The sequence below is a fragment of the Alligator mississippiensis genome, chromosome 9, assembly GCF_030867095.1.
Source record: "Alligator mississippiensis isolate rAllMis1 chromosome 9, rAllMis1, whole genome shotgun sequence".
NCBI lineage: Eukaryota > Metazoa > Chordata > Crocodylia > Alligatoridae > Alligator > Alligator mississippiensis.
Genome location: NC_081832.1, coordinates 72,177,005 through 72,190,941, shown reverse-complemented (window position 1 = coordinate 72,190,941; position 13,937 = coordinate 72,177,005).

The following is a 13,937-nucleotide window of genomic DNA, read 5'->3' as shown; positions in this document are numbered from 1 at the left end:
CCGCAGACTTAGGATGCCCTCTAAAAATAGGATTGAAACAGGGTTACAGCTGCAAGCAGTAGCCTTTTTCTCTAGCTCTAGTGTCAAGAAATCTTACCAACCTAGTCTCTCTACGTCATGTACACAACCCCATCAATTGTTCAAGATTTATGCATCTTTTCATCCTAGTAGGGTGAATGTAACCCTTTTGACTGCCTACTTTGATAGACAGAGTGCTAAACATAAGACTCTTAATAGCCGAAATTCTCTCTGCTCTTCAAGGACACTAAATGGGCACCTTTTCCATTATTTATTTCCCCAAGTGGCTCTGTCTGTCCTCTGCCCTGGAGATCATTGAAACGTATTGTCATGCACACACACACACCGCATAATTTGTGAAATATTTGGGGGGTGGGAAGGCACAGTCAGGTAAAAAAGACTACACAAATATCTATTGTTATAAGGTATATTAGCTCTTACATGCTGTCTCCCTTTAGAAGAGAGTCAAATGTATATCATATTTTATTTCAATTGTTACTTCAACCCAGGATCAGATTTTCATTTCTGGCCTATCTCCTCCCCCACTGGAGTCAGTGGGCCATTTACTTTCAATGACAGCAGTGAAGCCAATATCGAGCTAGTTTGAATATCATACCCTACTATGAAATGCATTTGTCAATACCACAGTGTGCCAAATTCAGCCTCCCAGTCAAACCTCCAGTGATTTCAGTACAGTTGAATTCACTCGGTGTAAATTTGGCCTAATAAGTCTACTGGGCAAAGATTACAATGAGAAGTTATAAAAGTTAAACACTCTATATTACTTTTTATATAAGTAACATTTACCTAATTATGGCTTAATCCCATATTGAAAATGTTATTAATCTTTCTTGATCCTGCAAAGTGTAGACTCTGTTTAATCTAGAGAGCAATCTATATCATTCAACAGCTGCAGCACATCACCCATGTGTTGTTTATCATTCATGACAAGAATTGAAATACCTAAGTCTGCTGGCTTTTATCACTAGGCAATGCCATAATCACTTCTAATTCTGATTTAGGGATATAACGTTACATCTTTCCATACGGGTGGAGGGAATTAGGCCACTGTAGTGGCAGAGGAGGGGAAATGTCTCATTGTGGCAAGAGATCACGGTCTGCACTGGACTTGGGCAAGTGACCAGCCCTAGTTGACCCATATGCAAATGAAAGCCTGATCATTCAGGTCAGAGTCAAAGGTCATACATGCTGCTAGCCACATCACTCCCTTGGTACCACTGGTCACAGAACCTGTTGTGCCTTCACCTTGTGAACTCCCCGAGCCATTTAGGCTCACATGGACCTCTCGCCTTGTGTGATCTGAAGGACAACCCGGTACATGTCACTGCATCCTGCTATAGGATTCCCTTGGCTGGGGGGGGGCAGACATTTTCAAGTTGTCTGTTAGTTCTTCATCCAAATCTGATAAGTTTCCCAGTTGCAAAGTATCATGCAAATGATCTCTGATGTTCATAAGCATGTGCTATAAAGTTGCCTGATTTGATTGCCATGCACAATTCATTATATCCATGAAAGTCCCGTTCTAGAAGCTCTCCTGTATGCTGTCCTGGAGTTCAGGATTTATGCCTGAATTTACAATGCCTTGGTTTAGAGAGTGTTTGCCATTGAAAAACAGAGAGCCAAATCCTCAGTCCAGACCAAGTTTCCTTTATGCAGAAGAAACAAAGTACTTAATAAGGCACCTGGTGATTCTTATATACTAGAGAAAGTCTCTCAGGAACACATCTATACTATCAGAGAGCAGGAGATACAGCTGAAGTATACTGCATTCCTTCTAGGCCAGCAGACAATTGCTTGGAGAACTCATCCAGCTGATGATATTTAAAGATAATTTTGCTTTGCTTTTGGCTGCACAGAACATAAGATCATAACCAGCTACTAGCTGTAGGACTAAGAGCTGAGGGTCAAAGCCTTAAAAAGGTACTTAGGCACTTTGTTTCTTTTGTTTTGGACCTGGATTCTTATACAATGGTCTACTTTCCTGGGTGTGGGGAGGGTGGCAAGTGATCCAAGGTTGTAGCTGTTGTCTAGGCAAGCCATGAGATACCACAACAGAAAAAGCTGGAAGGAAAATATTGCCTTCTAGTAGCAGAAGGTAAAGCATAATGATCCCAGCACGTAGAAACAGAGGCTGAGGGGCTCTCATCATTCTCCTCCAACACATATATTTGTAGAGGCCCCTCTCTCATAATCCCCTCTCAGGATTTAGGTGTCATGATCAGGTACACAGCATGCCGGAGGCACCAGTTCCCTAGACCTTGACAGAGAGTTGGCATTAACCACTCTCCTTGCCTGAATCAAACCTGTCTCTTGCAGTTTTTGAAGCAGTGGCTGCTGGCTATTGTGTAACCCCTGAAGAGATATTAGGTGGGTTTTTACTGACTTATTTCCCCTTTTGCGCTGCCCCTTTCCTCTCTTTTCTAACCTGCCTACAACAGAGTATCTTTGAAATAATGAATCTTTAAAACACACTGAGGAAAAAGTACATGTCTGAACCATACTGAACCCCTTCCACCAGAGACAGGGCAAGTTCTTACATTTTATTGGTATTAAAAAAAAAACCTAGCAGGGAAAGATAAATAAGAGATCATGCTATTTCATATACGATCCCTGTGTATCTTGCACATACCACTCTAACTCCCTGCAATTTCTAGGACTGCAGGTTAGTTTTGTTAGCTCTACTGTACAATAGTGCAGAAAAGCTAATTTAACCTCTGCTGGAAAGGATTATCTGATTGTGAAAAGATCCCAAGATATTCTTCCACATTACAGCAAGTCACAGTTCATTTTGTAGCTCTTCCTCCCACCCCACATTTAAAAATTCAGCAGAGATTGTCTCCAACTTTATTTGCAACTCCCCCTTCCTATGCCATACAGCAAAACAGCGATATTTGTTTTACTGTAGTAGGATCTGGATCATCTTGTGTGGATCTTTGCTGTATCCACACAATTAAAAGCCCAGCAATGAAACAGGGCATGTGGCAATAAAAACAATATATTAGTAACATAGGAAAACCACACCAGTTATTTTGTAAGTTTTACAGATATTCCAATACACAGGCTTAAGAAATCCTTTCCCTTTGAAATGGTCTAATATTGCCCCAGTGATTTGAATAGTGGGGGGAAAAATGATACTTCCATTGGCCTTAATAGGAGCCAGATCTGCTTCTACTAAATTGGCTGTCCTAATTCATTGCAATACTGGACTATTCACTAGTCCTAATTCATTGCAATACTAGCATAAATAAATTTAAGATCGTATCTTGATCTGCAGCTGCTATATTCATTTGGAGACCAACACAGCTTTTGACCAGGTATGTCATGGGGAAAGACTGAAGAAACCCAAGCAAAAGAGAAAATGTCAGATTATTAATAATTTACCATGAGAACCTGGGGACAGATTTCTGCGCAACATTTTTCCCCCTTTGGCAAAAGACAGCTCACCCACAGATCTCTAGAAGAGGGAAGAGATAAAAACAATTTTAAAACATAAAATGCTTGTGTTAGAAAAGACATAGTAAAAGACCAACCTGGCCTTTTACTTTAAGCATAACCCTTAGGATCAGCAGACTGATGCATACAAAAACACACACATGAGAAGTCCTAGTCAAGTGAATGAGGATGGATATAAACGCCAACTGCAGTTGACTGTAGTGGTGTGGGCAAGCGGGGAGAAATTCAAAGGTGTAAGTCCTACATCTTTGACAGATCGTTTACTTGCTATTAGTCCATGCCTATTTGTCTTGCCTTTTTTTGTGTCAAAGTTCTTCAAGGCATTCTTCTCATATGGGGTGACTAAGCACAATGGTGACCCTATTGTAGGTGAGGTCTTTACTTGCTGCTGGAACATAATTAAATACCAAAATCTTAAGAATTTTAAGGCTGTAAAGTGAGGGACTCAACAGATAGAAAATGCTAGTATTAATGTTGCCTGTGCAAACGCCTTCATTCAACATTATCCCCTACCTTCACTATCAGTTGTTATTTTTCTACAGGGCCTCTGCCTCTTTCTTTGCACCAGCCATTTGTTCCTACTTTTAGTCTCTTTACAATACTTACCAGCAGGAGCCTTCTCCCTCTCTCTGGCCATTTGACTCATTTCCCACTTGCCTCCAGCTCCTTATCTAACCTTGATGTTCTCTAATCCCAGCTAAATGGCTCCTGGTCCTTCCCCTGCCTTACCCACATTCTTTACTCAACCAGGCCCAGGACAATGTTCACCAAACTTATTCCCAGAGTTCAACAGCTTTGAATACAAGACTTAATTTTTTTCTAACCTTTTCTAATGTAAAGGAGCTTTAAGTTACATTTGCATCAGAGCAGGCTCACCCTCCCAGTTGTTCTGCGCATTGCCTCATCATTCTCCCTCTCCCATTCCTACCTTTACTCATATCCTCTTTGCTACATCATTTGCTCTCTCCCCACCATGCTCTTATACCCCTTCAGGATCATGATCATTTTCTGCCTTCCATGATGCCATTTACACTTCCACCTTCTTTCCATACTCCCTCTTTTTCTTTCTTCCCTCCATGACCCTTCTTTTGCTCATTTGCACATATATTAGAATCATTGCCAGACAAACGACTTTCACAGAGATTATTATACAAGTCAGGAAGCATCACTGTCTGATGGACAGAGCATTCCCAAAGCACCTTTCAGCTTCAGAGGCCAGGCCAGCCCTGGCATCAGCTCAGATGCATATATTTAAAACAACAGAGCTGAAGTTGCTGAGCAGTGTGAAAACAGCAGGAGCTAGAGTTTTGTTGTGCCAAACAATGTTCTGGGCACCTTGCTCAACTTCTCATTAAAAATGAAAACAAAACAAAACACAAAAAGAAGTATTGATGTATAAAAATTAAAAACAATGCAGATGAGTCATAGAGGAACTATAATTGCTTGCATCTCCACCAGCCTTTCCAGGTCCTTTCTTCCTAGACATTTTCCAGCGGGGGATGATTATAACAATGTGCTAGAATGTAATAGTCTCAGTTAATTTAGAAGAGCAATCTTTTGTTTTTGCTTTTTCCCCCCTTTAAAATGTTTCCCTGCAATAGTGAATACTGATGGTAAAGAGATGAAAGAAAAGATGAGAACAATCCCTGGAGCTTGGAGTCCTTGAGGAAATTACGAAATGTATTTCTCCACCAGCTTAATCCAGTACAGAAAGGCGCCGGTCCTTTTGTGCCGTACTGTACATGATAATCCACAATCAAGGGGAGGTATGAATACAGACTGGACTGGATTCTTTCCTGTATGAGAGCAGGCAGCAAGAGGGCTCTCACTACCTACTCCTCTAGGCTAGCTTCAGCTCTGATAAACCTTAAGGCAGCTCCTGATCAAGTAAGATTGGCAACTGGCATTGATGATATCCCACTGGAGGACTTCCTGAGCAGGGCAAATTTCTGCTATGTCCTCACCAAACTACATAGGTGTGAGCATGAGAAGACTTAGGACCCAGCATGTTTAGTTCAGAAACATGCTCAGAGCTCAAAGTCAGAGTCCACAAAACAAGCATGTGAAGCCACAAATGCTGGGGCAAGATACCAAACCAATGCCTGGCATTTGGGAAATAATGCAAAAACTGCAAATCAATCACATCATTTTGGAAGAGTTAGCAAAGAGTGGATATCATCAGCAGAGCAAGACAACATACTTGTAGCTTTGACAGATTCTTAACATGAATCACTGACAGTGCTCCAGGAGAAAATGAATGAACTGGGGGCAGAAACCTCTTTATAACAGTCATGTATAGAGGGCTGAGTACAATTTTCTTAATAACATTCCTGAGAGGGGGCAGGAGACGACCCATCTATTCAGTAGCATAGTGTGGGTTGTACAAGTGGGGCACATGTGCCAGGTGCCACCCCAGGACGGAGGTGCTAGAAGGATGAGGAAAGCATGCCTTACCCTGGGGCTACTCACTACAGCCTACTTTGCTGATGCCTATCTGTAGCCTTGCCTTCCTCTGTGGGCACTTCCTAACTCCAGGAAACAGCCACTGCAGGCAATGAGTGTCAGAGAGTATATGGCATTCTGGGAATTGTAGTTTTGTAGAGTAGCAGTAGAGTTTACTGCTCCTGGGAAAAAAACTCCCCCATATTTTGCAACAAAATTCAGCATTTTTTTTTTTTTTTTTTGGCACCCTGGACTTGGGCTCTGATAGCAAGAAATGAGGTGAAAGTTTCCCTTGGCAGCAGCAAACTCCACTGCTAGTCTAGAGAACTATCATTCCCAGAATACCTTCTACTTTGATCCTAAATTGAAATTGTGAGGATTTGGGGGTGGGGGAGAGGTTTACCCAGGGTGCATTTTTCCAAGCTACACCTCTGCCTCTGTCTAACAGTCCTAGACTATTATTCTCACTTTCCTACTGTAGTATTACTAGAAAACACCACAGCTAGAGAAGTGACAGCGCATATCAAATTAATTTTGTTCACGGTTTAGTGTGAATGAATTTAAGCCATTTGCAGCAAATTATTTGCAGCAAATAATTACTAATCGTCATTATCTCCAATCCCATACATTTGTGGAAAATGATGTCAAAATAATAAAGCCCCTACTAAAATGGCAGTGGGCCCTTTCAGCATTCTGCATTATTATATTGCAGAATGGCATCAATGAAACATGGACTATCCTCGATGATGTTTTAGTTCAATAGAAAAACTGAAATCAAAAGGCCTGTGCTGTTAAACGGACATCAGAGTCACTGGAAAGTTGCACATAAATGGAGATGCAGACAAGGTGAAGCAAAAAAACCCCTTAGTCTGGTTGGGGTCCCAGTCTGGTTTGAGCTCTCACAATTTCTTCAAAATGATGTTGTGCATGATATCTACAATGGGAAATAAGTTACGAACAGCACTGATGTTACCAGAACAAACTTGCACGGTGGTACAGGGTGGTTATTCCAGACAGACCCAGAACGAGGGGGAAAAGACACAGATTTCATAGACATTTGGGCTGGAAGGGACCCTGGAGGATCATCGAGTCCAGCCCCCTGCCCTATGGGCAGGAAGTCAGCAGGGATCATAGGATCCCAGCAAGATAAGCATCCAAATGTGTCATCTATTCCATAGGTGATTTTCCTAGGGAGGGAAGGAAGGTTACCAAGTCCATTCTCAGACAGGGTTCTGGCTGGCTCCAAATTGTACAAATGTATTTGAGTACAATTTGACCCAAGGGATCCAGAAGTTAAGAGTCTTTGTCTCTCGCTTTCTATGTATTGGTTTATCTGTACTAGGAAACAGAAAAAAAGCTGAAATGCACAAAACCACAGCAGGGGGAAAGAGAATGAGCAAGCATACAGCCAAGATAATGTCTCACTTTCACATAGTTATCTCAGTTCAGAAAGAGAAAGTCCTAAGATAATGCATTTGTCCCAACATGAGATGGAAAAACACCCCCTTCCTTTAACTTTCAAATGTCATGCTTTTTGAAATTGGGATAAATTGCTGTCATAGTATTAAGCGGTCTGTTATCCCAGAAAAGACACAATGCATTTTTGCCTTATAAATGAAGAGCCTGAGAGAAGAGCTATAAAATAAAAGGAAGAAACAAGGCAGCCTTTTTATCATAACAGTAGAGATAAATACCATTCAAAATTAGAGGCTCAGTCTCAAAACTAGAATAAATGCACCTCCTTTGCACCTTTAAATGCTATGTCTTTATTTTTATTTAATTAGGCAATTTTATGGTAAAGACCCTTTGCTTTTATGGGAAAAATAAGAGTTTAAAGGACTATAGAAGTAGCATACTGGATAAGAACTACAGAAATACATGCTGACAGAGTTAAAGAATAAGAAAGTAGTTTTGTAGCACTGTATGCAGTGGCCTGAAAGTGTCTGGTATTAATTTATGACTTCACATATAAAATTTTGTACAGCTATTTGCCCATCATTGAGAAAAAAGTTTCACACTCTCTCTCTCATGCCTGCAACAGCAACTAGACCCAGGGTGATTGGAATGGGGGGGTTCATCCTAGTCCATCTTGCAAATGGCCTGTACTTTGCATGATTGTGCAAGTTTTTCTTAATTGTCCCCAGCCAAGCAAAAATATCTGTTATTTACCAGCTAAGTGATGAGGCCATTGGGAGAACATGCTGGGAAGAAAGCAGCATAGAGGTATCTGTAATACGAGAGAGATGTTCACGGTAACTTGTGGGTGTGACATAGGTTTTTGATCTGTGTTTGCATGTAATAGATGGATGAGTGGAAGGGTAAATAAGATTAACACTTGTACTAAAGTTACCGAGTCTTCAGACTACAGCCACCATACATGCAACACCCCCATGTTCTCCATCCTGATATGTACACTGCTCCATGGGATGGTCCATAGATATCAAAGAGATTGCTTCTGCCCCTGTATCCGTGACTATGTTTTTCTATAGCCATGTCATGACCAATAAGCATGGACTTGAATGAACAAGGGAGACCGAACTTTTCTGGGGCAAAGTAGGATTGTGACATTTGGTCCCTGGAAGCGAAAGAATGACCTCTAAGCTCAGAAAGAGCAGGCAAAGTCATCTCTTCCATTTCTGCCTCAGTAAGGTTTTCACACTCACTAATTCTTACAAAAGAAAAGAGGGTTTTTTCTGCAGACAAAAGTTGTTAACAATTGAGACAGAGGGCTTGTTATGGTTATTTATATACTTGCTGGCATTCAGGTACCCTGGTGCCAATTGCATCATAAGTGCATGCAGAGAGATGGCAGCTAGAGTCAGAGGCAGCATCATTTAATAAAGAATAAATCTTGCCAGACATAAATGGAAAGAGGAAATGCAGTACACACAATATATTTAGATTTTAGTCAAGCATTTGTTAGAGTGTCCTGCAAATTGTAGGGGAGCCTGTTAGGATAGTCTTATTTAACATTTTCATCCATTACCTGGAAGCAGCAGCAAACAGCACAGCAATGAAATTTGTAGCAGATGTTACACTGGGAGGAGTCAGGATGGAGAAAAACGCAGAACCCGGGGAGATGAAGTTCCACGCTGATGGAGGAGATAGAAATCAACAAGATGTATACAAGTCGAGCGCATGCAGTTTTAAGTTTACTTTGCAAAGAGCCCCTTAGGGAAGTAATATATACATTACAATTTCTATTCATTTTAATAACTCATCTCTAGACACCGAGTACAGGTTCTTGAGTTTTTGCTGATGGGATACGGCTCCTACCATGGTATAATACAGAAAAAAAAGTCTCTGATGAATATAAATGTGCCTTGTGGATAAGTCACAAGAGATATTAACAATTAGCCATTTATTGGAAATCAAGACATGTACATTCAATTCAAATCCTCCAAGTTTTCATTCAAAAATGTCATTCACAGAGACAAGTCTGGGTGGAATTTAATATTTTAAACTCTACCCGTATTCAAATGCAACAGGGATCTGATTTTCAAAGGTCCTGAGAACTTATAAATCTTATTGAAGTTAATGGGAACTACAGAGATTCTGTACCTTTGAAGCATTTAGAGCCTTATTTTTAAGGGGTTATAACTATAGGCCTTTCATTCTTATGCTAAGATAGTGGAGAAAGAAGCTTTATCCATCTGGTGATTAGAGTGTTAGAAGTCAGGATATTTTGGTTCTTTGCTGAACTCAAATATCAATTGCCAGTATGATCTTGGCCAAATCACAAACATGTTTTTCAAATGGAAGTTGGGTGCCTTTGAAAATCCTATGACTTACTATCTACATCTTAAGGCACCTAAATACCTTTTAAAACCTTGGTATCTCAGTTCCCCAACTTTTAAAGTAGGAATTGGAAATACATGTTTTCTTCCATCTCACCCGCTTAGATTGTAAATTCTTTAGAGACTACAACTTCCCACAATGGTACCCTATCCTCAATTGAATCTCCAGGGAATACTAAAGTATAAATATCTATAAATACAGTTCATACGGGAATGATTTCTCTTAATACTACTTGTTGATAGATTTGAATAGATCATATATGAGACCCTCCTCTCCCTCCCCTGACCATCCAAACACATTAAGCCAATAAGTTATAAAGGTGTTTTATAAGCAAGATACTAATGTGGAATCCCACATCCGAATCTATATTGGACGGATGATAATACAGAGTCAAAATCTACACTATTTGCAGTGAGACAACATGCGACATCCAAAATAGCAGCAGATCCTGAAAAAAACTGACATCCTCCTAGAAAGAATGTTTTAATCATTGCCATAGCAAGTACCAATTACATTTTCTCAAAATCAGAAATTTATATCATTGAATAGATTTGCTAGAGGATTAACTCATGGCATCAAGCTAAGATTCCTGTCATATTTAGTAGAAGTCTGCAACATTATATACATTTCCCTATCATTAATTACAAAAGCAAAGTTTGATTATGCATTTGTTTTTATGAACAGATAATACAATTTCATTTCCTATTTAGATGCTGACTCAGAGTACTATCCCTATTTAATGGACATGCCTAGATCCCAGTGAATTCAAGAAGGTTTAAAACACATGGGGGTAACTGATGTCCTAAATAAGGCTGAACTTAATACATGCTGTCTCTAGTGGGTTACGGAATAGAGAAAATCCCACACAATTTACTGATTCGTTTTGATGCACTGGCTGGGGGAGTATTTAGTTGATTGCACGATTTTACAATGATTACACACTTAATTCATACAACACAATTTTATTTTAAAACTCTTTGCTACGTATATAACACTGCTTAGCTTTAAGAAACACCACAAACATAAAGAACACAATAATTACATATATCAGAAACAATGCTCCGAATGCACTTCCTTCCCAAACAATGCTATAAGAATTAGTGTTACAAAACCAACTACAATTACAACTAAAAGTTAAATTTGAATCAATACTATTATTTTTCATAATATACTTACAATCCTAGAATTCCGAGAATCCAAATACCAAAATACCGTTTCATTCCTCAGTAGTACAATTTAATGGGTTGGCCTCAGTAGTACGGTTCAGTGGGCTCGCCTCAGCAATACGATTCAATAGGCTGGCCTCAATACTGATAAGAATAAATCCCCTTCCTTCAGTCCCTTTCGGGTGCTCTGCAGCTTCAGCGTGAACTAAGAGATTCGTGTTCACAGAGAGGTTGGTTCAGGTGATCAGTCTGATCCGGCCTACACTTGCGATTCTTCCTTCGTTGTTCTGCAAGTATAGTCACCTCCAAATTGGGACAGTAAGTTACAGTTTTTATTGAGTGAGCTGCCATCTTGGGCCACTCCTACTCAAACCTGTCATTACCCCCAAATTTGGGCTCGGATCTTACTCAACAGATTCTTTTGCTTAGTAAATAGTTTCTTTTGTTAATCATTTTAATTACTCTTGAGGAACTTCCATATCACTGCAAGTGACCTTTTCTTACCAATCTGGTCAAAAGGCTCTAGGGTTTGATCTCTCGGAACTCAGGATATTTGCTGAGAAGATTATTGTTAGGTTCTCTTTGTAAAAGACTTCTAAAGTTAAATTCAAGAGTTAAAACTTTAAGCAAAGTCTGGATTTTCCACACGTAGTCCAAAACAATGACCTAGATAAGGAGATAAATCTTATCTTCTTCCTGAAACTGGCTAATGGGCAACCATCACAAACATTCAAACTATTTCATTCAATATGACACATGCATTACTGCTCCCCTGACTTGTGGCTTTAGAGGCAGGAGATGTTTAGCTACTCAGTGCTCCCTAGTCCAGGGGAGGGCAAAATACAGACTGAGGACCAGATCTGCCCCACCAAGGGATTTTGCCTGGACTGTGTGGATCCCTCAGTCCTACCTGGCCCAGGCACAGGGAGCAGCCCAAGCCGTGGTGCATGTGGCTGACCCTGCCACCCCTAGCTCACAGCAGGGCTGGGCTGTGCAGTGGCTGGACTGCAGCTGTACGCTGGGCCCCAGGCTCACATTGTCACCGCCTTAAGATCCCAGCCCTGGACACAGATCCCAGTTCACTTAGCCACATGCCCTACATGAGTGGGTCCCAGGCAGCCTCCATGGAGACCCCAAGATTGCTGGGTGGTGACAACATGGGGCCAGGACCCAGGGCAGAGACATAATCCGCTCGCTGCATACCCCTGCCTGTGGAAGTGGCACCTGCAGCAGGGCCGTGCAGGCAGCGGATCACAGCTTTGCCCTGGGCCCAAACCCCATTCTTTTACCACCCCACAATCTCAGCCCCGGCCCCATCCACCCATCCCACTCCTGGATGTCACTTCCCACCCACCTGTGACCCCATCCCAACCATGTGGCCGAGTATGAAGCAGAACCACTTAGGGAGTTTGAGTGAACTGTTGCGTGGGGTGGGGGGCACTGATCTGGTCTGTAGAAATTAAGGATAGTTGTCTTGTGCTATCACTATTGCAATGGTTTAAGGAAAAGAGAAGAGTCTGGACCAAAAAATACAGTCTGAATATGAATAAATACTGCCTAACATGGAGATCTAATATACTGTGGAATAAACTCCTGATGGAGGCATCGATAGCCTTGTTACTTGAGACTCATAAGACTGGACTGATTACAACACTGAAGAATAAACTCCAGGGAGCAATCCTGTAATGGCAGGGGGATGGACTAGAAGACAAAATAGGTAATTTCCAGCAACTTCTAAGCATGGAATGACATTTCTAGCAGCCATTCCGAAAACTCAAGAGATGCAAGGCTATTTTCCACATACATAACATTTCTGTATGGGAATCAGAAAAACTCTTGTATGCCGCATATAAATGCACATAGCTGTATGACCTTAATACAGAACATGATCAGCAATGACAAGTATACTTATAATACACACACAGTCACTGACATGATACTGCCCTTAATGTATCTGAATACAAAATGGGATGCTCTTATTTTATACTACATTCCCTTTGCTTTTTGCTTCCCCCCATCCCCCATGCTATTCCATGGTTAATCAACTTTAAAAAAAAAATTAAATAGCAGTATCATGGATGGATTTACATCCGATCCCTAATCCAAATCGACTTCCCTACCAATTAAAAATTGGTGTTTAAATATTGTGACATTCAAAAAGCAACCAAAGGTTTACAGTGATTAAAAGTAGAAGGGGGAAATAATGTATTATTCAAGCTTTAGAGCTTGCTTAATGCAAGATCAATTTTGTTAAGTGTTGCTTAGCAATGGATTAAGAGCACAGATCCTGCATATTAATGCAGGGTGGGGATAGCAGCATCTCCTGTGGAAATACACATTTTTAGGCTTTCCTTGGTCACAGGCAAATATCTGCAGAGAGCTCAAGCCAGCGGGGTACAAACATTCAGCTTGTATGTTGTTCTTAATACTTATATTTCCAATGAATTCTCCGCATACTAAGGTTCTGCACCTGATCCTACTGAAGCAAGCAACAAGCTGCCAGTGACGTCACAAGAGGCAAAATCAAGTCCTTGGCAACATTCAGTTTCAATGAAAACATAATTCTGAGACGGGCTATGAAACTTTCTAATCATTTCATTGTTACATGGATGCGTAACCATTATTTCCATTCAGGAAGGGATGGTGGATATCTGCTTCCAGGTGGCTCACCAGGATCTTCATTGTTTTAAATTTAGCTTCCTCCATTACAAAAGGACTTTAGGTCACTTAGTGCAGAAGGCTCCAAATCTCATGTCATCCCTCCCAGCCTGGTGAGTCTGGTGTTGGTGCCGTGCAGTAGAATAGCCCAGCGTTTCCCAATCAGTGTGCCGTGACACAAAAATGTGCCGTCAAAAATGACCAGGCGTGCCATGGAACTTTGCCATGGCAATGAGCTACAATAGGTATAAGGATGGGGAATGCCTTAATAGGTGTGCCATGGAAAATTTTTATTAATATAAGTGTGCCTTGGGCTGGAAAAAGTTGGAAACACTGGAATAGCCCATGCAAGCATTCAGGGCTGTGATAGGAGTGGGTTAT